The 26,385-nt window shown below is 39.4% G+C and overlaps 1 long non-coding RNA gene across 2 annotated transcripts in view; it reads left to right on the forward strand.

The window, feature by feature from the left end:
- Positions 1-26,385, forward strand: part of LOC149124524 (uncharacterized) — a 282,718-nt gene that overhangs the window by 209,900 nt on the left and 46,433 nt on the right. For both annotated transcript variants that reach the window (XR_016212770.1, XR_016212771.1), the window contains exon 3: positions 4,985-5,047. This is a non-coding gene — a long non-coding RNA (uncharacterized LOC149124524). The remainder of the gene's footprint in view (positions 1-4,984; positions 5,048-26,385) is intronic.

The following is a 26,385-nucleotide window of genomic DNA, read 5'->3' on the forward strand; positions in this document are numbered from 1 at the left end:
TTTTCCTTAAATCCTCTGAAAGAACTCTAATTGTTCACCAGATACTTTAATAATGAGGTGTTTTTGGTTGCTTTTTTTTTTCTATCCTGGAAGAGGTCCCTAAACAAAGACAAAACTAGCCTGCTACCTTTCCTCCCTAAACATGATGTCTGGCTTCCTGGCTACAAGTACAGGAGTGCTTTGAAAGATTTATGGAAAATGAAATTGAAAATTTATTTTTGTACAGAAAACTTCTGAAATCCACATACATAAGTAGAGATGGAATTTATACAACTTTTTTCTTCTTAAATGACATAAAGGAATGTGAAATATAATTTATCTTTAACAAGCATGGAGTTGACCAAATGGATTTGTTCTATATTTCAATTGTTCAAAGTGCTGAATCTCATCAAATATTAATTTCCATCTCGACAAAACATATACACTCATAATTAGTGCAATATTTTGTAGATAGGCTTGAATGCTTTTTGGTGACTCAGACAAATTAATAAACATTTCCAACTAAATACTCCAGGCTATGAATTATTTATGCAAGTCCATAAGTATATCATCTATACTATCATTTCTTGTTTGGTGCCCATTTTAGAACAGGAAAGTTTAGGAACATACAAACATAGGAAATTTGAAGTAAACAAAGTAGCACACATATTGTTTTTTATTCTTTTTCTCTAGAATCTGGGAAATTGAGACTCTGGTATTTAGACAAAAGCCTATTTATCTTTAAACAATACTCCTTTTGTGACATGTTCACTAACTTTGTGCTTCCTCCTCAGGTTTCAGTTTGAAGGGTTTAGGGAAAATTGCCATGTTCCCGTTTACCTGTGTATACCATTTGCCTTTGGAGCCTTTGGATCATAGGAACTAGTCTTAGATGTTTAAAATAGGAATCTTGATTGATAAGTACCTTGCTCATTTTATGCACACATTTACAAGTGGTCAGGAATTGCTTTTTATGTAGATTTGTGAGGACCCTGACTTTCCCACAAATTGAGAGTCTGCTTCTTTCTCATTCTTTAAAAAAAATACCAGCAGAATTGTGACAGAAAGCAAGTTTTAATGAAAAAATATGTAAGGGAGGGAACTTCTGCAAAATGTCTTTCACTGGTTTAAACTGTGAAAAGATGTTTAGAAAGAAAGGTGGGGACTAAATGCTGGACTCTCATATTTCTTTCATAAAGAATTAAGTAATAAGTTGGCTCAGACTTTCACCCTCTTCCACATTCTAACTAGAGTGAAGTGTCAAGGAGGTAATTTAAGCAGCTGCCTGAAAATCTTCCCTGTCTTATGAACCAGAACAGTTCCTACTTATTGAAGTCATCAAGGGTCGAATAAATGCCACTGTATCAACTTCCAGCTGGCCATTAGTGATTTTTGCAAGATGCATGAATTATTATGTTGGTCTACAGCAATTCTCTAAACTGGCATGGTCCCCAGGAGTTTTTCCTCAGAAGGTTACAGTTGGTTAAGCTGAAAATTGTTAACTACCGAAAAAACACCCCAGGGTGAATGAAGAATCAGATTTGGAATTGGCGTTCAATTTTTTTGAATTGTTCACATTACATCAAGTATCTTGATACAAGTCATCCTCATTAGAGTCAGAATATTAGCTTTTTAGGGTGTTTTGATTTTGAGTTCTTGTGCCACCTAGTGGGAAGGGGGAGAAAGAGAAAATGCACAAAAGGAGTAACTTGGGTCATCCTTCAGTAGATAAAAGACTTTATCTGGTTAATTTCTTAAAAATTCTTTTTACATAAAATACAAAAAGTGAAAAGGCAAAAACATTATCACTTTCCTGGGGAGAAACTTTTCTGGATATCCCAGCAGTTAAATGATTAAAGCAAACCCCTGTTTTGTTGACATTCACGAACCACCACAGGCTGATTCCAGCCTCTCTTGGCAGTGTTATTCAAACTACTCTTCTCCATGGCTTTTCCCTAAGTCAGCCTGTTACATTCCCCCAACATTGCATCTTTTTGCTTGTGTTATCTTCACATCCAGAACAGACCCTCACTTTTATAGTCTTCTGTTTGAAAGGACTTTATGGTTGGGTTTATTGTCTTCAATGTTTGTTCCTCTCATTAAACTCCCTTACAAGAAGTCTTCCAACCTCTTAGTAAACATCCCCAAGGAGAGTTAATTCAACCTGTTCTGAGTTGCTTATTATATTTTCATTGATCTCTGGTAGGAATTGCTTTCTCAAGCTCAAGAATACGGTGATGTTGGATACAAGGGTCCTTCAAAAAGTTTAAGATTAAAGGATGTAAAAGACAATGTGCTTTTCCACGAACTTTTAGAAGACCCCTCACAGAGAATAGAGACCAGCCTACAGAGAATTGAGATCAGCCTATAGACTCCTGGAACAAGACAAGTTAGGTTCAAATCTGGCTTTGTAGTATTCTAGCTGTATGGTGCTTGGCACGTAGCAATTTCTCAGGGTCTTAGTTTCTTCACTTAAATGAGGATAATAGTAGTGTTGATTATGTTAGAGTGGCACATCAGCTTATGTGTGTGTGTGTATATATATATATATATATATGTATTTTAGTGGCTTTCTCTTCCTATTTTGTTTTTGAAAGATTTATTTATTTGAAAGGCAGAGTTACAGGGACTGGGAGATACACACACACACACACACAGAAATCTTTCTTCTGCTGGTTCACTCCCTAAATGGCCACAACAGCCAGTGCTGAGCCAGGCTGAAGCCAGGGGCCAGGAGCTTCTTCTGGGTCTCCCATGTGGATGCAGAGGCCAATTCACTTGGGCCATCTTCCACTGCTTTCCTAGGCACTTTAGCAGAGAGCTGGATCTGAAGTGGATCAATTGGGACCTGAATTGGAGCTTTTACCCACTATGCCACAACACTGGCCCCCTTACATTAGCTTATATGTATGAAAAAACGTAGAACAATATATAACACATAGTTCATGCTTTATAAGTGATTGCTTTATTTATAGTTTTGAAAAATCAGAGTCAAAAATACCATTGCAGTAATGGGAACAGATGAAAAGAATGTATTGTTCAACCTATCTCAGTATATGTACTTGGAACACCCACTCTATAAGACGCTCTACTAGTTAAGGTTCCGTGGAGCTATGAATTTTGGAAATGCTGCATGAGGTATGTAGTGACATGCTGTATACTGGTTTATGCTCTATCCATATGGATATGATCATTAGCATAATAAAGGCTGTTTATTCCTGATATATAGCAACCTACCTAACTTTAACTTGGCATTGCTAATCTATGTGACCCAAGAATCCTTTTTAATGTAGCATCTTAGCATCTTGTTACACATTTGTATTTTAGCTGATCCTCAACTTATAACCTTTGAAGACAAAGCAAGTAATGTAAATCATGGAAGTGGGCCAGGTAAAATACAGTGTGGAGTAGTGTGAATTGTGAAAAACTAGAGGACACAGGTCTTGCCAAAAATGCATTTCAGTTTCAATTGTGGAAAACCACCACATGGGCCAAAGAAAACATATCTGAAATCTGAATCAGGGCCATATTCAGCAGATTTGCGATTCCTGTGGAGTGAGAGAAGGGAACTGAACAACCTGGGAAAGAACCAGTTTTTAGAGATAATAAAGAAAAGCCACAAAAAGAGATTGTGAAGGAAATCTAAGAGACATAGACAGGAAAGTGTAGCAACCTGGAAACAAAAGGAGGCAAAACATAGGGGTCTCTGGGTTAAGAGAGGATGCATTACTTTCCTCTGGTTGCTATAACAATTTGCCACAACTTTACTGGCTTAACAAAGTGCAAATTTTTTATCTTCCAGTTTCTGTAGATCCAAGTCTGACATGTGTCTCACTGGGCTAAGATACAGGTGATGGCAGGGCTGCCTTACTCTTGAAGGCGCTCAGAGAGAATCCACTTTGTATTCATTCTTGGTTTCTTCATGCTGCCTGCAGTCCTTGGCTCACGAATCCTTCCTCTAGCCACGTTTCAGAGTCCTCACGTCATATCCCTCTTAAGCTCTGTCCTTCCTCCCTGTTCCGCTTTGAAGGAAATTTGTCATTACATTGAACCCACCTGAATGTTCCAGGAGCCTCACTTTACTTTAAGGTCAATTAGTCACATTAATTCCATCATCATTAATTCCGCTTTGTTATGTACCTCAAAGGGCTGTTGCAGGTTGGGGGATTAGAACATGGGCAACTTTGTGGATCATCTGTCTGCCTCTAATGAGGGTAGAGAGGCTGAGTAATGAACAGAAGTCTTGTGCCTCTGAGAGCTGGGGCTAGTGCTTCTTCATCCTCTCCTGCCACCTAAACTGTCTTTTATCTATAATAATAGGAACAGGCTGGCACTGTGGCTCACTTGGCGCCTGTGGTGCTGGCATCCCATGTGGGCGCCGGGTTCTAGTCCCAGCTACTCCTCTTCCAGTCCAGCTCTCTGCTGTGGCCCGGGAGGGCAGTGGAGGGTGCTCCAAGTGCTTGGGCGCCTGCACCCACATGGGAGACTGGAGTAGGGGGCAACGGGGGGAGGCACCTGGCTCCTGGCTTCAGATCGGCATAGCTCCGGCTGTAGTGGCCAATTTGGGGGTTAACCAACGGGAGGAAGACCTTTCTGTCTCTCTCTCTCACTGTCTAACTCTATCTGTCAAAAAAAAAATAATAATAGGAACAAAAGTCGGGGAGGAGAAAGAAATTGAACTGATCTCCCATGTAGGTGGCAGGGACTCAGCTGTGTGAGTCGTCACTGCTGCTTCCCATTGTCCACATCATCAGAAAGTTGGAACTGGGATCCAGAGTGGGTATGGAGCCCAGATACTCTGATAGGGGACGCAGGTGTCTCACCCACTAGGCCGAAAGCCTGATCCTGTAAAAACAAATTTAAAAATATTGCTAGTTAAGTATGTAAGCGTATTTCAGAGTATGTATGTGGTATCTTGTTACTCACTGCGATTCTCAAGTCTCATGTGGGGCTGGGAAGCTATGCAGAAGCAGGGATCACAGCCTTCATTTTTCTTTATTCCCAGCTGACTCGAGGCATGCCAGAGTTTGAAAAGGACTGAGCGGGCATCAAAGCCATCATCTGGCAGGTATTGTGGAGAATGAAGTGCATTTTAAAAAGGTGAATTAAGTCTGATTTAAAGGGTGGTGACAGCTAGGTGCTGCCTAAATATGGTGAATTGTGAAGGATCTAAAGAGATGATTGAACAGTGGGAAACAGCGACCTAACACATAAAGGTGGCTATAAATGTGTGTGGAACTAGCTGATTATGTGATTTCCCATGCCTTTTGACACCACATTGTTACACTAACCCAGTAGTTATCTAGTTCTTTCCATTTGTATTTCTGCCTAAGTCACTAGCGTCAAAGATTAGCCTCATCTGTTTGTTCACAAAGCAGTGAAAACTTGGCTATGCCCAATCCTGGGTGTTGATAATGCCCTTTCAAATACAACATTATAGCCTCCTATCCGTGGTCTCTGAAATTCCGTTAGGCACCCAAAGTGACTTTGTCACCAACAGCTTAATTAAGAACAGATCCAGTTTTACTCAGGTTTGGGTGAATCCCACAGACCAATGGATGTGTGGCTGTATCTAAATTGTAAACAGAAATCCACCAGATCACACAGTGATCAAAACTGACTGAGCGATGTTGGCAATCCACACCCCCACCTGGATCTCTCCAGGCTGATGAGTGGAATCCACCACACATTCATTCTAACTTTGAGATAACGTGTCATCGACAGACTCGGGCTCTTTTAGACAAATAGAACAAGAAGTTGCAGACTAGTCAAAGACTCTGGTTTTACTCTTGGAAGCCTAGGCATTAACTGCTCAGCGTATTATCCTTAGTTTAACTCTCCCAAACCAGGCTTTTCAGGGGCAAAAGGCCTGGTCTCTAATTCGCCTCAGATTTTAATAATATGCTTTCAGGATTCCATGTTATCTACTTATGAGTTAATTTTTTTATGAAATAGCAGTAGGGATGTTGTTAGATTGTGCTATGCTGGTTTGATGCTTCCAAATGAGTAAATAAAATGATTCACTGGTGGTTTGGAGTGTGGTTTGAGGATCAAAGGGCAAGGAGCATTTGCACCCATACAATATAATTCACTTTTAATAAATCCTTATTATTTGAAAATTTAGGGGGATTGACAATCAACACTGTATTCACTGGAGAACTCTATGAGTTGATAATTGAAGCGGCTTTGTTATATATGATATTCAAAGGCTCACGTTTGCATGTTATTTTGACATAAGAGCTATACTTTAATATTAATCAGGTATCCTAAGCATTTTATTTGCACCTTCTTATTTAGTCTCCACAATTTCCATTTTATGGGAGAGAAAACTGAGGTAAAGTTAACTTGAATTCAGTCAATCTAAAGAAGAAGTTTAAGCTCTTAATCCTTTCATTTCCATTCTTGTCATTAATTTAAACTTTAAAAAAAGTTAATAACCTCTATGAAGCATGAACCTATAAAATTAGGGAAAAAGCTGGCTAACTGGAAGAAAAAATAAATTGAAATGGAAAGCAATTAATTTTTCTTAATGTAAATAAACGATAATCTCAATACTTATAGAATAGTGATTTCAAGTAAGGAAATTTATAGGAAAATGTCTGGTTTTCTGAATAAGCAATCATGGCAGTAATCGTGCTTATTTCATCTTTATTTTTTTTATTTATTTTTAAAAAATTTATTTATTTGAAAGTTAGAGTTACACACAGAGAGAAGGAGAGGCAGAAAGAGAGGCAGAGAGAGAGAGAGAGAGAGAGGTCCTCCATCTGCTGGTCCACTCCCCAACAGGCCGCAATGGCCGGAGCTGAGCTGCTCCGAAGCCAGTAGCCAAGAGCTTCCTCCGGGTCTCCCATGCGGGTGCAGGGGCCCAAGGACTTGGGACATCTTCCACTGCTATCCCAGGCCATAGCAGAGAGCTGGATCGGAAATTGAGCGGCCGGGACTTGAACCAGTGCCCAAATGGGATGACAGCACCGCAGGCAGAGGCTTAACACGCTGTGCCACAGTGCCAGCTCCTCATTAACCTTCTTTATAAATAACTCAGTGCTCTAGTCTTTAGGAAGGAAGCATAATAAATCAAATAAACAGCAAACAGGGTCCTTTGATTCCAACCCTTGCCCACCATTGACTTGCTATTTGTGTCTTAGTATCTTCATATGTAACATGAAGGTTAACGTAACCTATAGGCACTGTTATTAAGAAGGTTAAATGCAGTGAAGAATGTCAGGGGGTACCTTTCCTTTGGTGATACTTAGTATGTTGAACCTCCAAGCCTGTTTCTTGAAATGCTGCTGAAGACACAGTTTATGGGAGTTACTGGTTCCAGCCCTTCATCTTTCATTAATTGGCTAGGACTCAACAAAAACCCCTAAGGCTGACTTGAATGCTCTGTATCAGTCACTATCTGCATCTCTCCAAGGATATGTTTTCTTCCAATGAGGGAGATTGAGAAACAGGGACACAAAATTCTAGTACAATTACGTTATTGAAAATCACCAAAGTAATAGACAGTGGATGGTGGGGGATGTCATTGTTGTAGAGTAAGGCCAGTAAAACTGTCAGAGAATTTGCAAAGAAAAAAAATTTTTTTCCTCTAAAGTTATAATCATGGGTGAAAAAATTTTAATGTGGCCATTTTATGTAGGACTTATATCTAGATTGTTTAGATTTTTTTGTGTGTCTTTCAGAAAATTAACATTTATTCTTTGGTGTTATAAACTTCCTTAAATCATAAAAGACCCACAATTTTTTTTTTTTTTTTTTTTTTGGCAGGCAGAGTGGACAGTGAGAGAGAGAGACAGAGAGAAAGGTCTTCCTTTGCTGTTGGTTCACCCTCCAATGGCCGCCACGGCCAGCGCAGCTCGCTGATCCGATGGCAGGAGCCAGGTACTTCTCCTGGTCTCCCATGGGGTGCAGGGCCTAAGCACTTGGGCCATCCTCCACTGCCTTCCTGGGCTACAGCAGAGAGCTGGCCTGGAAGAGGGGCAACCGGGACAGAATCCGGCGCCCCGACCGGGACTAGAACCCGGTGTGCCGACGCCTCAAGGCAGAGGATTAGCCTAGTGAGCCGCGGCACTGGCTAAGACCCACAAATGTTTTGAATAACTACTATGTAGTTCTAACTTTTCTGTACTTAGCATGCTTTGTTTTTATAATTTTAAAAGCCTTCATTTTAAAATTACTTACAGTAATGTGTTTTGAAATGGCTTCTTTTACATTGCTTCTTGGGGGGCCAGCACTGTGGCATAGGGAACGCCACTGCCTGCTGTGCCGGCATCCCATATGAGTGCTGGTTTGAGTCCCGGCTGCTCCACTTCCTATCCAGCTCTCTGCTGTGGCCTGGGAAAGCAGTGGGAAATGCCCCAGGTCCTTGGGCCCCTGCACCCAAGTGGGAAACCTGGAGGAAGCTCCTGGCTCCTGGCTTCGGAACGGCGCAGCTCTAGCCATTTTGGAAGTGAACCAGCAGATGGAAGACTTTCTCTCTGCCTCTCCTTCTCTCTCTGTGTAACTGACTTTCAAATAAATAATCTTAAAAAAATAAATTGCTTCTTGGAATGATTGTAACCATTGTGCAAAGCTAATAATTAAATGAAGATCTGGAAACAGAGAATAAAATGGTGGTTACCAGGGATTGGGAGAGGGAGCTGAGGAGATGTTGGTCATAGGATACATTTCAGTCACAAGAAATGAATTCAAAAGACTTGTCATGCAATATGTTGACTCTTGTAAATAACAATGCATAGTGTCCTTAAAAGTCATTAGAACAGTAGATGTTAAGTGTTCTCATAAAAAATTAAGTATATGATGTTATGTTAATTAGTTTGATTTAGCCATTCCATATATCAAAACAACATTTTGTACATATTAAATATATATAATTTTTGTCAATAAAAAAAGCAATGTTAGCATATGAAAAGTATTTTAGAATAATACCTCAGACTTTGGTTGCTAATATGAACAAGGATAGTTATAGCTAAAAGGGTCATTATGTACTTATAAGGGAAGTTTCACTAAATATAGGCAGTGTTAAGGAGAAGTGTTGACAAGAAGAGTTGAAAATAAAACCTCAAGACAACTTTTTGGTTTACAATTCTATTTTTGTGTGTGTGAAAGTCATTTTTTGGGGAACATATACTTTCTTGCAACATAATAAAGAAATGAGAAAATAAGCCAAAGAAAATGTTGGTTAACTCAATATAGCAAGGCAGTCTTTAAATAGGTGCATAAATAGCCCTGGAGACATTTGAGGTTTCCATCTTGGACATCCTGTTGATCTATTCAGATGACTTGTCTAATAATAATTCGGCTGTAATACATCTTCTTATAGTTTTAACCAGATTATGTAAGAATTGTTTTGTCCTGTTACATAAGAGGGCTAACATTTTTTAAAAATACCCTTGAACATCAAAATTTCTTACTGATAACATGTCCCGCTTGTACTCATCGAGGTACTCTGCTGCTAATGCTTAAATGGCACATCCTTGTGATTAAATTATAGCATGTCCAGGACATAGACCTTTGGGTATATGGCAAAGGCTCTAGATGTTTGAACACAACCAAGTTAAATGGATGGTTTCCTAAATGACAGCATAAACCTGAAAAGTTAACTTTATTTTTAGTGAGTTCTCACCTAATGCAAAATAAATTTTGAGTTTATATTTCTTGGCCAGCGCCGTGGCTCACTAGGCTAATCCTCCGCCTGCAGCGCCAGCATTCCGGGTTCTAGTCCTGGTTGGGGGCACCAGATTCTGTCCAGGTTGCTCCTCTTCCAGTCCAGCTCTCTGCTGTAGCCCAGGAATGCAGTGGAGGATGGTCCAGGTCCCTGGGCCCTGCACCCTCATGGGAGACCAGAAGGAAGCACCTGGCTCCGGGCTTCGGATCGGCGCAGCACGCTGGCCATAGGGCCATTTGGGGGGTGAACCAATGGGAGGAAGACCTTTCTCTTTCCCTCTCTCTCTCTCACTGTCTAACTCTGCCTGTCAAAAAAAAAAAAAAAAAAAAAGAGTTAATATTTCTTGAATCTTATTCATCATACAAGGATTTTCTCTTGTAATTCCCACCAGTAAGAGTATTAGACCACTTGTAGAGATTTTGATATGTAAAATTGTATACTAAAAGTTACAATAATAGAAATTTTGCTAACTTTTCAGCTCTTAGCCATAGCACATGAATTAGCACAATTCACTTTAATTTTCATCGAATGTCAAAATGACTATGTCACCAGTTTTCAGATTCCTTCAATTTTCCTTGTATACTTCGAGTGAAACTGTACTCCACTGAGATCCGTTCCAATATGTTAAAATTACCAAAAGAAACAGATATTTTGAACCCAGAAGTTTTGTGGAGAATAATGTCTTGATGTTTTCTGTAAATATTTTTCGATGACTATTCAGTGTATTTCTATAACATCGTGGTTTCTATAGCATCATACTACTTGGGTATGAATTCCAACTCTGCCACTTTTCAATAGATTAACTGCAAGCAAGGTGCTTACCTTTTGTGTTCCAAATTTTTCTCCTGTATAAAGTGGGGAATTGCTGTATAAAGTGGGGAATTGCTATCTATAGAGTTCTCATGAGGATTAAAATTAATTCATGTGTGAGTATGTACAGCACAAAGAACAGTACCTGATACATACTAATCAAATATGTCCAGTAATATTAATTTGAACAATGTTTTGTGACTCTCCCTAAATCCTTACTTCTATTGGCAACATCTTAAATTTCTTTTCTCTGACTTTTAAAACCATAGCCTACCACATTAGCACACTTTGTTCCAGCTCATTTGTCTCCTTATTTTCTTCTTAGCTCTGCTTGCCTATTTTAATGTGTATATTTTTAATTTGGGAAGACAGAGAGAGACAGACACAGAGACAGAGAGAGAAAAAGAGGCAGGCAGAGAGTGATCTTCCAAGGTTTGTTCAGTTTCCAAATGCTCACAACAGCCAAGACTGGCCAGGTTGAATCTAGGAGCCAGGATTTCCTTCTGAGCCTCCCATGTGGGTGACAGGGACTTAAATACTGAAGCCATCCTTGCTGCCTTCCAGGATGTGCAGTAGTAGGAAGCTCTGTTGGAAGCAGAATAGCCAGGACTCAAACCAGGGATTCCAATATGGGATGCGGGTGTCCAGCAGTGATTTAACCACTAACCACATGCCTGCTTATTCTTTCTTTTACAAGCCAATTTATATTTTGTAAGGCAAAATTCCTACCCCTTACTCCAGTCAGACCAACAAAAGTCTGGAGTAGGTAAATATCATGTCTTTCTAAGAAACATAAGTGACTGGTATAGGAGTATGCAGTTAGAAGAAGGGGTACTATTATTTCCTTTATTTTATGTACATTTAGGAAAGTTTTCTCAATTCTATTTGAAAAATGTTACACACACACAAAAATACAAGCATGAATTCACTTTCTTTCTCATTTAGTGGTTGAAAATATATGCTGACAGTTATTTTTAAGAATTCATGGAATGTAATTTAATGGGTCAAGTCTGGACTGGAAGGCAGGGTGTTTTATTGATTTCTCATGGTGCCTGCCAAATTACTCTTCCTTATTCTAAGTACAGTGGGGTAACACATTTAGAAATAACCTTTTGGAAACATTTTGAAAGTTCATTCTTCCGATCAATACTTAAAGGCACATGACAAAATATATTTATAGTATGTATTTTACTAATATATTATGCTTCAAATACAATAAGTGTGTTGCTGAGTGATTAAAAGCTTATCCCTTAGCCCCCCAAACAGCAGCTTGATTTGATGCATTTGTCAATTTCCATGGTATAAATACTTCCACCATGGTCAATTTCAAGGTACCAATGTAATGTCACTGAATGTAGATTTATTTTTTTATTTGAAATTCAGAGTTACACAGAGAGAAGGAGACACACACACACACACACACACAGAGAGAGAGAGAGAGAGAGAGAGAGAATCTTCTATCTGCTGTTTCACTCCCCAAATGACCACAGCATCTAGGGCTGAACCAGACTTAAGCCAGGAACCAGGAGCTTCATCAGGGTCTCCCACGTGGGTGCAGGGGCCCAAGCACTTGGGCCATCCTCCACTGTTTGTCTGGGGACATTAGCAGGGAGCTGGATCAGAAGTGGAGGAGCCAGGGCTTGAACCGACACCCATATAGCATGCTGGCACTGCAGGCGGCCACTTTGCCTGCTATGCCACAGTGCCATCCCCTACTTTCTCTGTTAAGATACAATGCTGGCCCCTTGAAATCCATTTTGATGAACTTTTTGAGGTACCCATGTAATTGTACAATACTTTTTTTCTTATTATGTAAATACTCTCTCAAACTATCTTCTCTACAAACGTTAAAACTATGCTATGAAGTAAGGAAGTGGAGAGCTCTTGTAAAATGTTTAAACTTCTCTAATTGCAAATATGGCTTGATTAGACTAAACCCTTTCTTAAACACTCAGCCTCCCGGGATTTCTTTAGAAAAAATTAGCATCATTGATTTCTTAAGAAAGTTTTTGGAACACAAGCCTCATGGGCACAGAGATCAAAGATGTTGCAGCTGCAAACTGTAGTGAAAGTAGCTTCCAGAGGCCAGCGCTGTGGTGCAGCAGATTAAAACCCTGGCCTGAAGCGCCGGCATCTCATATGGGCAATGGTTTGAGACCCAGCTGCTCCACTTCTGACCCAGCTCTCTGCTATGGCCTGGGAAGACAGTAGAAGATGGTCCCCAAGTCCTTGGGCCCCTCACCCAAATGAGAGACCCAGAAGAAGCTCCCGGCTCCTGCCTTTGGATCGGCACAGCTCTGGCTATTGCGGCCAACTGGGTAGTGAACCAATGGATGGAAGACCTCTCTCTCTTTATGCCTTTGCACTGTCTGTGTAACTCTGACTTTCAAATAAAATAAATACATGTTAAAAAAAGAAAACAAAAGAAAGTAGCTTCCTTAGAGGGTGGCCTCCGTCATCACCATGGCGGAGGGGGTGAGGGGAGGACAGAGGAGGAGACAAGTCGGGAGATGGTATGTAATGGAGCGTTACTCACCAAGTTCACTTTCGTAAACAGGGCAATCACGGCAGCTTGAACTATGCTCACGAATCTTAAACAAACTTCCTTTGAGTGGTATTTAGTGTAGTCTACATCCTGCAATATGGGGCAAGTGTGAAGTGGGTCCACTAGTAAATTTGTTCAGTTATTTCAGAAACTATCAGTACATTGATTTTTTTCCATTGTAGAACTCAAGCAATTATACTTTTCAAATGGTGACTTGGTCAGCCCTTGCCCTGACTGTTGATGAACAACTTAATACGTTATCCCTCTTAGTATTTTTTTTTTTGTTTGTTCTACTTAATACTTTTGGTTGAATACTGTAATCAATACACAGTTATTCTCAAGTGTTGAAACTTAACTGAAAAGTGATCACTGTTAAATATAAGAGTGGGAATAAGAGAGGGAAGAGATGTGCAATTCAGGACATACTCAAGCTGACTTACCTCAAACGGTGGAGTTAGAAACATACCAGCGGATTCCAATTCAATCCCATCAAGGTGGCATATACCAGTGACATCTCACTAGTCCCAGTGATCAATTTCTGTTCACAATTGATCGTAATGATTGGACTAAGAGCCAAAGGGATCACATAAACAAGACTAGTGTCTGCAAATACTAGCTGATAGAATAAAAAAAGGAGAGAACAATCCAACACGGGAAGTGAGAAACACAGCAGACCCATAGAATGGCAGATGTCCTAAACAGCACTCTGGCCTCAGAATCAGCCCTTAAGGCACACAGATCTGACTGAAAAGCCCATGAGAGTATTCCAGGCATGGAAAGCCCAAACACTCTGGCAAAAAAAACAAAAACAAAAACAAACAAACAAACAAAAAAAACACCTAAATGAAAGATCTCCATGAGTGAGATCCCAGGGAAAAGAACAGGTCATCAAAGAAGGAGGTACCTTTTTCTGAAGGGAGGAGAGAACTTCCATTCTGACTATGAACTTGTCTAAATATGATCAGAGTTGGTGAACTCAAAAGGCTTCCATAGCCTTGGCAACTAATGACAAGAGCCTAGGGTGATTACTGATGCCATAAACAAGAATGTCAATTTGTTAAGTCAACAACAGGAGTCACTGTGCACTTACTCCTCATGTAGGATCTCTGTCCTTAATGTGCTGTACATTGAGATTTAATGCTATAACTAGTACTCAAACAGTATTTTTCACTTTATGTTTCTGTGTGGGAGCAAACTGTTGAAATCTGTACTTAATATATGCTAAACTGATCTTCTGTATATAAAGAGAATTGAAAATGAATCTTGATGTGAATGGAAGGGGGGAGGGAGAGGGAAAGGGGAGGGTTGCGGGTGGGAGGGACGTTATGGGGGGGAAGCCATTGTAATCCATAAGCTGTACTTTGGAAATTTATATTCATTAAATAAAAGTTAAAAAATGTATTAATTTGAAAGGCAGAGTTTCAGAGAAAGGGAGACAGAGAGGGAGAGGCAGAAAGACAGATCTTTGGGGCCAGCACTGTGGCATAGTAGCTAGCCTCCTCCTGCGGCACCTGCATCACATTTGGGCTTCTCCTTCAATCCAGCTCTCTGCTATGGCCTGGGAAAGCAGCAGAAGATGCTCCACGTGGCAGACCCGGAAGAAGCTCCTGGCACCTGGCTTGGGGGTGGCCTAGCTCTAGCCGTTGCGGCCATCTGGGGAGTGAACCAGTGGATGGAAGACCTTTCTCTCTGTCTTTCCCTCTCTCTGTCTGTAGCTCTGCCTCTCAAATAAATAAATAAAAAAATCTTAAAAAAATAAAGATCTTCAATCTACTGGTTCACTCCCCAAATAACCCCAATGGCCCCAATGACCAGCAGAGAACCTGGTGGAAGTCAGGAGCTGGAGCTCCATCTGGGTCTCCTATGTGGGTGTAGGGGCCCAAGCACTGGGGCCATCTTCTGCTGTTTTCCCAGGCATATTAGCATGGAGCTGGATTGGAAGCTGGGACTTGCACCAGCACTCTGATATAAGATGGGTTGCTGACATCATAGGCAGTGGCTTAACCTGCTTGCTGCGCCACAGTGCTGGCTCCAATGATACTTTTTTATTTTTTAAGATATATTTTATTTATTTGAAAGAGTTACAGAGAGAGGTAGAGACAGAGAGAGAGGTCTTCCATCCGCTGGTTCATTCCCCAGATGGCTGCAATGGCTGGAACTGGGCCGATCTGAAGCCAGGAGCCAAGAGCTTCCTCCAGGTCTCCCATCTGGGTGCAGGTGCACAAGTACTTAGGCCATCCATTGCTTATTGCTTTCCTAAGTGCATCAGCAGGGAGCTGGATGGGCAGTGGAGCAGCTGGTACTCAAACTGGCCCCCAATTTGGGATGGTGGCCCCACAGGGGGAGGTTTAACCTTCTTTGTCACAGGGCTGGCCCCAGAATGTGAATGAAATTATCGATGATGAATCAGATTTGAATAATTTCCCTGTTTGGGTTAAACACCTAACTCCATTGCAGTCTGCTGCTTTCCCAGATGCATCAGCAGGGATTTGTATCAGAAGGAGCAGCCAGGACTCTGTTGTCCATGTGGGATGCCAGCACGATAGGCGGTGGCTTTACCTGCTACACCACAGCTCTGGCCCCGTGAAACAAACTTTAAAAATGATCAAGTGAGTACTAATTAGCTCTGAGCAAAGTGCAGCATTTTAAAGCAGTATTTTCACTTTGTAATTGCTTTTGTTGTTAACATCTGGGCTAACAGTATCCACTTATCTGATGGATGGGGCACAGATATACATACTAGCTTAGAAAAGAGGACGTTGATCCAGACTAGAATATTTTGTTCTTTGTACAAAGAAATTAAAGTGCTAGGTAGACCTGAGTGAATGACTCATGCTTGATGACTAGAAAATTTACGTTACCAAAGGATCTCAGTGATGGATCTGAAAACAAATTCAGGGCTTATGATGAAGGAATAAAAAAAAAAAGGCAAAACTTGTATGTATGTATATGTATGCATTTGTAAAAAATGTTATGTTTCATGTTTAGAGCAACTAAAATTCAGGTGAAACTCTTACATTAAAATTACTTGGAAATCACTTTGAAAAATATTTGTTTCTCATCATTTGGCAAGCACATGTTATTTTATGGGTAATTCTTCCTTTCTTCTGTTCATTGCAAGTTTCCTAAGCCAGTGCAATTAACTCTGAACTGATATTATTTAACAGTCCCATCAGAAGATGTATTGCTACTTATGCATAATACAGGCCATTGTTTTTGTGTCAGTCTCCCGATCTTGGTATTCAACACTTTGCCTGAGGTTTTAAGGATCACAAAGTTATTTAAGAAAGTTTGATAATTGGGAAAAATCTGAATTATCAAAGTGAAGAATTCAGCATGTTATAAAAAGAATTATGACAGTTAGGGATAGAAACAGAGGTGAATATTTTTTGCCCTAATTCAGATTTCAGGCAAGAGAAATAGTTATTTATAGAAATATCTGGAAAAATCTTTTTGTACATTAATTCAATCAGATGATATGAGAAAGCTTTGGCCTTTTGAATAGTTTTTATTATGTACACATAAACCATGATGAAATCTAATAAATTGCATATTTGCACAGAAATGATTTTTAGAAAGCATCATAGTTTATAGTGTTGATTTTTTGTTTTTAAATTCATCTTTCCTTCTTGGTTATCACTGAAATCAGCAGTCCTGTGTATTTGGAATTCATGCAGTAAATACTTAACTGTGAGGTTCTACCCAAGTGTGAAATTAATAATGGAGCCGGGTTTGTTGTGTGGTCTCTGACTTGCTTTTCACTATTTGAGAAGGTGTCGGAGTTGTGGCTTCCATTAACATTCCTCTGTGACAGATTTGTGCACCAGATTGCTCTAGCCTCAATCCGTAGAAGTAATAATTTTGGTTGTTCTTCAGTTTGAAATGAAGAGGACACATCAGTCTCTCCTTGTTGAGTCATTTCAAATAACCCATTTATTTTAATGTGTCCAGCTCCGTAGCCCTTTGCACTGGCTCTGATTCTGGCTTGAGTAGTCAAGAGCTTAGAAAATAAGATGGAGCCCTTGAAAGATACTTCACCACCATGAACAATCATAATCTCAGCTTCCAGGGAATTTCTTTTTTCATATCCCTGGAAGTACAACTTAACATCCTTTTTATTTATACTCAATTACTGTAGGACTTACTAGTGGCTTGAATCCTGAAGAGAAGTCAGTGACATTGATAATAAATGCATTAGGGCAAGCCATAAATATATTTTAATAAACACTCCCTTTATACTTGTATATTTTGATTTGAATATCTCATATATGCATGCATATTTTTCATAATATGCCCTTTCCATGGATTTTTGAAGACCTCCTCATACGCACAGATTTCAGAACATTTTGCACCAAAATGTTATCATTTATTCCAATTTTCCATGAACTTCTTGAAATATCCTTGTAAAACTTTATTACTTTAATTTATGTAAGAGACATCTAAAATCTGAGATATAATGCTAATTGAGGAAACTTAACAACAATGGGACTGAGGAATAACTTTATTCTTAAAAAAAAGAGATTAATTTTGTTCATCTGAGTTGTTTTGCTGAAAAAAGTCCTCTAATCTGTAGTAGTCTTTGAAGTTGAGAAATATGGCTTGACAAGTCTACTTAACCACAATCATAGTGGGTTTTTACGGTGGTTTTTCTTAGCTTATGTTTCCCCAATGAGAGTTATTTCAGTAGGCTTTACTATTAAATGAGTTTGACATAGAACTCTTCGTCCACTAAGAGAGAAACATTTTGATTGAAGATCTTTTTCAATCTTGAAAGGGTCAGTTAAATTTTACCCCAGCCAATGGCTTTATTGTCTGTATTGACTTGAACTGTGTTTCAAATAATAGGGCTCTTGCCATACTTTTTTTAATCTGGTATTTTAGTGTGTGTTGCTTTTGTTCATCCTAAAAGGAATGATGCTAGTGGCATTTTAAAAAGTAATATAAAATCCTTTTTCAAAGAAAAATAAATACACAAATAGGAGTATGCAACAAACCTTAAGCATTATCATTACTTTTATGCTATGAGAGACACACTTCTCAGTTCAATAAGAAAAAAAAAAACAATCAATTTTATTGGGTAAAAGCTTGACATCTCATTTTTATCTTTATATAGGATTTAGTTGAGTCAAGATACCATGACCTTGTCACTAAGGTAGGGGAAATGATATCTAAGATAGGTATTTCAGCTAAATCTTACTCTCTACTTCTAAAATGTGCTTTTCATAGAAAATGTTAAAACTACCAACAGTAGCATAAAGCCTCTTCCCCTCTTCCATCTTGGTTATTTCCTAATGCAGTCATGTGAAACTACCAAATGAAGCCTTAAGTTCCAATTTTAATGTTTTCAATGCCACTATAATTTTCCAAATTTCTGTTGAAAAGAAAATTCTTCAGGGAGAGTTAACATTTATAGTTAGTCATTTTTGCTTTACTATGTCAGAATAATTTTGAATCTATTCCTGAGATTTGATGTTGATCAAAGAAGAAAAGGCATGGTGAAGGGGGGAGTGGGAAAGGGTATGTGACTTGAGTCTCAAAAGACCAACATTTAATTAGTTTTTTTTAACCATGTGCAACTACAAATCTTAAGACATTTGTAGAAGGGCCACATGGCATGGATATTTATACAGAGAAAAGGTTTCCTCTTGCCCATGTTTCAGACTGGGTTGGATTTAGAGTAAGACGGCACAATAGAGTAAGAGAGCTGTGGCATAGCAAGTAAAGCCACCGTCTGCAGTGCTGGCATTCCTGATGGGCACCGGTTTGAGTCCTGGCTGTTTCACCTGTGATCCAGCTCTCTGCTATGGCCTGAGAAAGCAGTAGAAGATGGCCCAAGTCCTTGGGCCCCTGCACTCTTGTGGAAGATCCAGAGGAAGCTCCTGGCTCCTGGCTTCTAATCAGCCCAGCTCTGGCCATTGGCGGCCATCTGGGGAGAGAACCAGCGGATGGAAGACTTTCTCTCTCTTTCCCTCTCTCTCTCTTTGCCTCTGCCTCTCTGTAATTCTGCCTTTCAAAAAATAAATAAGTAAATCTTTAAAAAAGACAGCATATTTCTTAATTAAAAGCTATGTTGGCAATACCAAGCCAGAAACTTGGAATTATTGATATCTGATATTATTTTCTAGCGATTTATGTTCCCCCAGCAAGTTAGCAGTGAATCTTCTGTCTGTAGGGGTAGAGACTATGAAGACCACATCCTGTTCTGTGCAGCTGTTAGTAGTTGGAAGTGTCTAAGGAGGTTCTGCTCAGGGCAGGAACAAAACACCTTGCAGTGATGACCAGAGCATTTCAAATTGTTAGTGAGCCTTGGGTCTTTACCTTTGTCTCTTCACTCTTCGGATGATCTTATACATTATCATTCCTTTATCTACTATATTGTGCAGATGGTTTCCAAATTAGTATATAAACCAAGACATCTTCTATGATCTACCAATTCATTTCTGCATGCATGCCCACTTGAACATCAAATACATGAACATATGTAAAATGAGGACTACTGATCCATACTTCAACACAAGGCGTGGTTTGGTTTACTTTTTTTTTTTTTTTTTTTTTGACAGAGTTAGACAGTGAGAGAGAGAGACAGAGAGAAAGGTCTTCTTTCTGTTGGTTCATCCTCCAAATGGCCGCTACGGCTGGCGTGCTGTGCCAATCCAAGCCAAGAGCCAGGTGCTTCCTCCTGGTCTCCCATGCGGGTGCAGGGCTCAAGGACTTGGGCCATCCTCCACTGTACTCCCGGGCCACAGAGAGAGCTGGACTGGAAGAGGAGCAACCAGGACAGAATCCGGTGCCCTAATTGGGACTAGAAACTGGGGTACCGGTGCCGCAGGAGGAGGATTAGCCTAGTGATCCGTGGCGCCGGCCGGTTTGGTTTACTTTTCATTGGGGCTGCTATCTCAGTAAATACAATAACTTTCATCAGTTTCTCTAGCCATGGACTTAAAATTCCCCCAGTTCATTACTTTTCTCACTCCTGTAGCCACCATCCAACCCTCAGTAAATGCTGTACAAAGAGCTCTACTCTTCTGTTTCTTCATTGCCCAAATTGATACTGCTATCACCTAACATTAAGGGTGCTGCTATGGTCTTCTCATTGGCCTTATCACTTCCACTTTCATTTTGCTAAAATCTAATCTTTGCATGGCAACCAGGGAAGTGTCGTTATTTTCCTGTTAATTTAAATTTGATTATGACCTCTGAGTATACTTGGAAGAGGTATGGAATTCTCCCACTAAACTTGTAATAAAATACCTTGGTTTGAAAGGCTCTGCTTTATCTTGCCATTGCCTGTTCTCCAGCTTCAGTTTCTGCCAAACTCCATCTCTCTTGTTCGTCTTGCCTCACTAGATTTTATTTTCTGATCCTTAGCAGAAGTCTTGGCTGTCCACTCCACTACTTGTCTACCCTAACTACTTTTTAAAATATTTTATTTATTTATTTATTTATTTGAGAGGTAGAATTACAGAGAGTAAGAGGGAGAGACAGGGAGAAAGGTCTTCCATCCACTGTTCATTCCCCAAATGGCCGCAACGGCTGGAGCTGGGCAGATCTGAAGCCAGGAGCTTCTTTCAGGTCTCCTATGTGGGTGCAAGGGCCCAACAACTTGGGCCACCTTCCACTACTTTCCCAGGCCATGGCGGAGAGCTGGATTAGAAGAGGAGCAGTTAGGACACAACCTAGCACCTAAATGGGATGCTGGTGTTGCAGGTGGAGGCTTAACCCACTATGCTACACTGCCGGCCCCTCACCTATAACTATTTATCTGAGCACAGTGTGTATTTCCTTTACTGTGCTTTCCATTAGCAAAGCTCTCTAGAGGTCAGGGAAGCTGTTTGATTCATTGTTGTTATCCAGAGGTGATCATGCTATGGAGCATGTGACAAATGTTTGGGTATGGAATTAAAAAAATGTCCATTTTGCCTTGAACCTCATTTAAATTTTTTAGGGTTCCTGCTGATTCTTGTTTGTTTTTCCCTACTGCATTCTGAATATCTTCTTCCTTTTTCTGTATGCTAACTTTGACTTCTGTTCTCCAGCTTTGATCTAATGGGGATTCTGATGATCTATTCGTTTAATTCATGAGTTCATTAAATGAAAGCCAATTCATTGGACACTGTAGGGCATAGAACTGTGGGAAAAACAAATTGCCTGCTATTATGCCACTGGTACTTTTTGAAATAGGCGTGAAATAGACAACAAGGGAGCAAGGTAAGTAAACAAACAGCTTATACATTAAAATAAGTTAAGGGACCCAAGAGCATATCACGAATTACAGGGATTTCAAAATTCCTCACACTGTTCCATGTTGTGGACATAACTATATAATACAAATCTTGATTTTTTTTTGACTTTTTTAACCCAATGTTATCTGGAATATTCCAAAAATATAGCACTGAATATAATAGTCTTATTTTGGAAACTCATTTTTATCCATCTAAAAACTTGTTAAGGAATTCTAGGTCATTGATTAATCATACAGTTATTTCGATGGAAAACAGAAGCTTACTTATAATTTCAATGGTAGAGATAATGCCAGAGTGAACTGGTTGCAGGTTGCTGTTAAATGTGCTGTGATTCACCATCTCGCGATGCTGGATGCTGATGTCCCTGGAAAACATGCCCTTGACAGTCATCCATATCAGTAGGAACAATGCAGCTCTTCCTTCCTGATTCTACTCTCTCTATTCTGAATAAAGTTTTGTTAAGCTTTCAGAATCTGTAAGTAAAGTAACAGCTCTTGAAAGAATGGAATTACATGTTTAGGAAAAGTTCAAGCAAAACCGAGTCAAATTTCATCATACTTCACACTGGTCTCTCTGATTATTTAAATATGAATCTGATTAGGCAACCAGCCAACACTCAGATCCAAATTCAGTGGGCCAATGTTAATTAAAGAATAGTGGAAGCTTAATTGCATGGCAACCTTACTCCAGCAAAGAAAAAAAATCACACAAGCAAAAACAAGCAGAACAAAACCCAAAGAATAAAACCCAAGTATTTGAATTCTGCGGTATCAAATTAATTTTAATGAGATGAATGTTTTATTTAAATGTATACTGGCAGAAACAAAACTCTTCCAATCACTAACAATAATATCTTGTGTCTGGTCAATTTAATATTGTTAGGGTAAATAATATTTAACCATCAAACTTGTATTAAAAACATAGAAAAGCTTTTAAAGTTGATTACACATGGTGTTGAAATCTCAAAAGAATTTAACAGCTCAAATATATTGATAAATTATATTGATATTTTAATTTTTAATCTACATTGGGTATAATCAGCATATACTTCCCAGTGGGAATGTGGCTCAAAGGAGATGATATTGACTAGGTAGGTAGGAAAGAGGAATTTATAATTTATCAGAATAAAATACAATGAAAAGAAATCTGGGAATAACCCTGGTACTGCCCAGGACCTGCACTCTACAGAAAATCACAAGAAATTGGAATCCATTTTCATTCGTAGGATCTTTAAATAAAATACCATTGATAGACATAAATATAATAATGTCTTTGTTTTTTTTTTTCTTTTTACTGAATGGTCTATGCATAAGAGAATGTTAGATATACTTTTAACAAAAAAATTGAGAATAATTGTGAAAAAATTATCCATTTATTTTATCTTCTCCCCTAAAGCTCAGTGTGAGCTGAAATAACCAGATATAGTCTAGTTGTTATCCAGGAGGAGCACACATTACTCAAAATACAACCCTTACTGTACACTGAATACAATAACTTTTTGATAAAGCTAAACTTCAGTAATAATAGGGTGTTTGTAGAACTTCAAGGAGAACATATTATTTTTTAAAAGAAGATTTACATATTTATTTGAAAGACACAGAGAGAGATTGAGAGAAAGAGACAGACAGAGAAAGCAATACAGAGAGAGAGAGACAGAGACAGAGACAGAGAGAGAGAGAGAAAGAGATCTTCCATCCTCTGGTTCACTCCCCAAATGGCCACAAAGCTAGAGCTAGGCTGACCTGAAGCCAGGATCCAGGAGCTTCTAACAGGTCTCCCACATGGGGGCAGGGGCCCAAGCACTTTAGCCATCTTGCGCTGCTTTCCTAGGCACTACTTTCCTAGGCATGTTCGCAAGGAGCTGGGTCGGAAGTGGAGCAACAAAACTGGTACCCATATTGCTTGCCTGCACTGCAGGCTGCAGTTTTACCTGCTACACTGCAGTGCCAGCCTCAACATTACTTTTAAGGTGTGCTAATGTTGAATTTAATGCAATTTCATTATTGTTGCCTTAAAATGATTATTAAGGTATTTTATATTTTTAGTAAATTGTGAAACAATAATAAACCCAATTTGTTGGGATTTTGGAGACATAAAATTATGGTAAAAATTTTGAGTTATAGTGTTTTATTATGTAAAATAATTGTCAATATCATTATTACTTCACTTTCCAGAGGACTTTGAGTTCCTTGTAATAGAATTTAGTCCAGTGCCATTGAAATAAGTAGTGTTCTTTATTATTCAACTAAGCCTTGCAACAGCTGGGTTTTACCATCTTCAGCTGTTCCAGTTACAACAATCATCCTTTTAACAGCTTGACACCTGTCTCTTATTATATTTGAGAGCAATTGTTAATTCCTTTAACTGTCCCATCTCTGTTGGTGCCTATGCATTGCTTTATATCTCTGATGCATATTTACATGGGCTATTATAGTAATTCTCTCATTTAATCTTAACAATCTAAAAATTATTAGGAAGTTAATTGTGCGGGGATCAGAGGTTTTTCTCACTTATAGCGTAACTCTGTTAAATGGCAGTTTGTTCTAGCTTTTTTTGCTGACACTGCAAGGGATTGTCTAGAATGAAGAATTCAATTACTTTCACAGTGCTAATCATATATCACTGGGTAGAGGCATGGATTCTCAGTTCCCAAGCCAGCACTTGCTGCGGCATGGCAGCAACAAAGGACACACTCCAGATTCCTCTGTCCATTGCAGCATGCAGGCAATAACTGAAGAATACAATAATTACATCTACTTGACTGTGTTTTTCATTAATTTGAATACTTGGTACCCATTATGAATTATGTTCCATTAATTTTTATTTGCCCACAAAAGTGGATTTTTGTCAGAAAATTGATTTCAAATGCACTGTTCAAGGCAGAATTTTTTGAGAACTTCTCCCCCACCTTCTACTGTTCATCGTTTGTATTTATAACTTTTCATGATACAAATAAATGTCACTGAACACTGAATCAAGTCTGCCAGGCGAAAAATTCCTCAGTGTTAATAAAGCTTGGCGACTGCTTCTCCTCACTCAACCTTAGACACACAGATTAATATGTAGCCAAGACCATTCTCTTGTTCAGCTTTCCCAAGGTCAACAAAGGAATGCAATGGGATTGAATATTCTATTTGTTTCCTGGGGAAGAGAATGGCCTGTGAAGTCTCAGAGCAGGGCTTAACCTCAGTGGGGTAAATGTAAAAATAATCCACCAATCGCGAGTTATGGAAACAGGAAATCAAAGCCTGTGTGTAACAGGAAAGATACTTGTAACATGTCTGGGACAGAAACCCCTCTGCTAATGTTTTCTATTCTCCCATCCCACTTCTCCCCTGTCCACTGTTTGCCTGGGCATGCAACTTGTGGGCTCCCATGCTCCTCTTCCCTGCTCCCTGTCGGTTGCTCTGTAATCTGCCCAGTTGTGACAGGGGGAGGCTGACACATTTTCCCTCCTTAGTCAAGGGAATAACTTCCAGAAACATGGACAGCACATTTTTTGCTACTAAACATTTGTTTTTCTCACTAAAACTTCTCACTTTCCTGCTAAAATTGCTACCTATTATATACCTACTGTTTTGTAGGCTCTGTGTAACTACCAGAGTATAAAAGATGTTTGGGGCCGGCGCCGTGGCTCAATAGGCTAATCCTCCACCTGCAGTGCCAGTACCCCAGGTTCTAGTCCCAGTCAGGGTGCTGGTTCTGTCCTGGTTGCTCCTCTTCCAGGCCAGCTCTCTGCTGTGGCCCGGGAGTGCAGTGGAGGATGGCCCAAGTGCTTGGGACCTGCACCTGCATGGGAGACCAGGAGAAGCACTTGGCTCCTGGCTTCAGATCAGCATGCCAGCCACAGCGGCCATTGAGAGGTGAACCAATGGAAAAAGGAAGACCTTTCTCTCTCACTGTCCACTTTGCCTGTAAAAAAAAAAAAAAAAGATGTTTGGAGGTTGCAAACTCATCAATTCATTAACAAAAAACAACTCCAAATGGATTTTTCTATGTAATCACTTTAAACAGTGAACAAAGTTGGGAAGTCATAAGTTTCTGATTGTTTCACTGTTTTTGTTTGCTTGACTTTCCCCAACATTGAAAGAGAAAAAAATCAAATTTTCTCCCTTCATCTTTTCCTTTCTTTCTTTTTTTGTCTGAAAGGGTTGGCGTTGTGCTCTTTTGTATCCCTAGAACTTACTTCCTGCTCCCAGACATTAGCAGGTGTTCAGCTATTATAAAAAAAAGCACTTAAAAAGTGACTTTTTAGAAATTATTTTTAAATATATCTGCAATGCTGTTATTTGTATTTAAAACATTATTTTTCAAAAGTTGAATTTGTGACAGGATTTCTTTCTCTTGTTCAGTCTCTTTCATTGCATAACAACCAGTCGTTCATATAATCTACAGAAACTAAATTTACTCTGCTTCATGTGATTGCAAACAAGTACTTTTTGTGTAAATGATTATTTCTGTTGATACAGAAGGTTCTTGTGGAAGTTAACTGGTAATCCTTTACCTCTGTTTGTTATACAATCCACTTTACCATGAGACCCAGTTTACAAAAATGTCACAGTGCTACTTTGTGAATATTTAATAACATGATACTTCATACAGATTTGATGATCAAAATGAGAGGTAAATTATGAAAAGTTTCAGAATTATTGAGGTCAGATTATAATAATAATTAATAAATAGTTAAATGTAATATGGCTAGGAATAGCTGAGACTCAGGGGAGCTGCTAAATGCCATGAACAGGCCAAAGTGTGATGATTGTTAATCCTGAATACACTTTCCAGTCACATATAGATCATTGAAAAAATTACCAGTGTCTTGGGGCAGGTATCTGACATGGCAGTTCAAACACTGCTCAGGACACCCACATCTGATATTAGAATGCCTGGATTTTGGTCCTTATGCTCTCATTCTAGCTTCCTGGTGGGAGGTGGGAGGAGTCAGCAGGTGATAGCTCAAATGTTTATGTCCCTGCCACCCCTGTGGGAGTCTTGGATGGAGTTCCTGACTTTTAACTCTGACCTGGCCCAGCTTGGGCATCTGAGGAGTGAACCAGCAGATGCTCTGTTTTGTTTCTCAGACTCTGCTTTTCAAATTAATAAGTAAAAAGATACAAATATCTAGACTACAACCAGAC

This window comes from Oryctolagus cuniculus, chromosome 9, assembly GCF_051225735.1.
Source record: "Oryctolagus cuniculus isolate XC-2025 breed Fujian yellow rabbit chromosome 9, ASM5122573v1, whole genome shotgun sequence".
NCBI lineage: Eukaryota > Metazoa > Chordata > Mammalia > Lagomorpha > Leporidae > Oryctolagus > Oryctolagus cuniculus.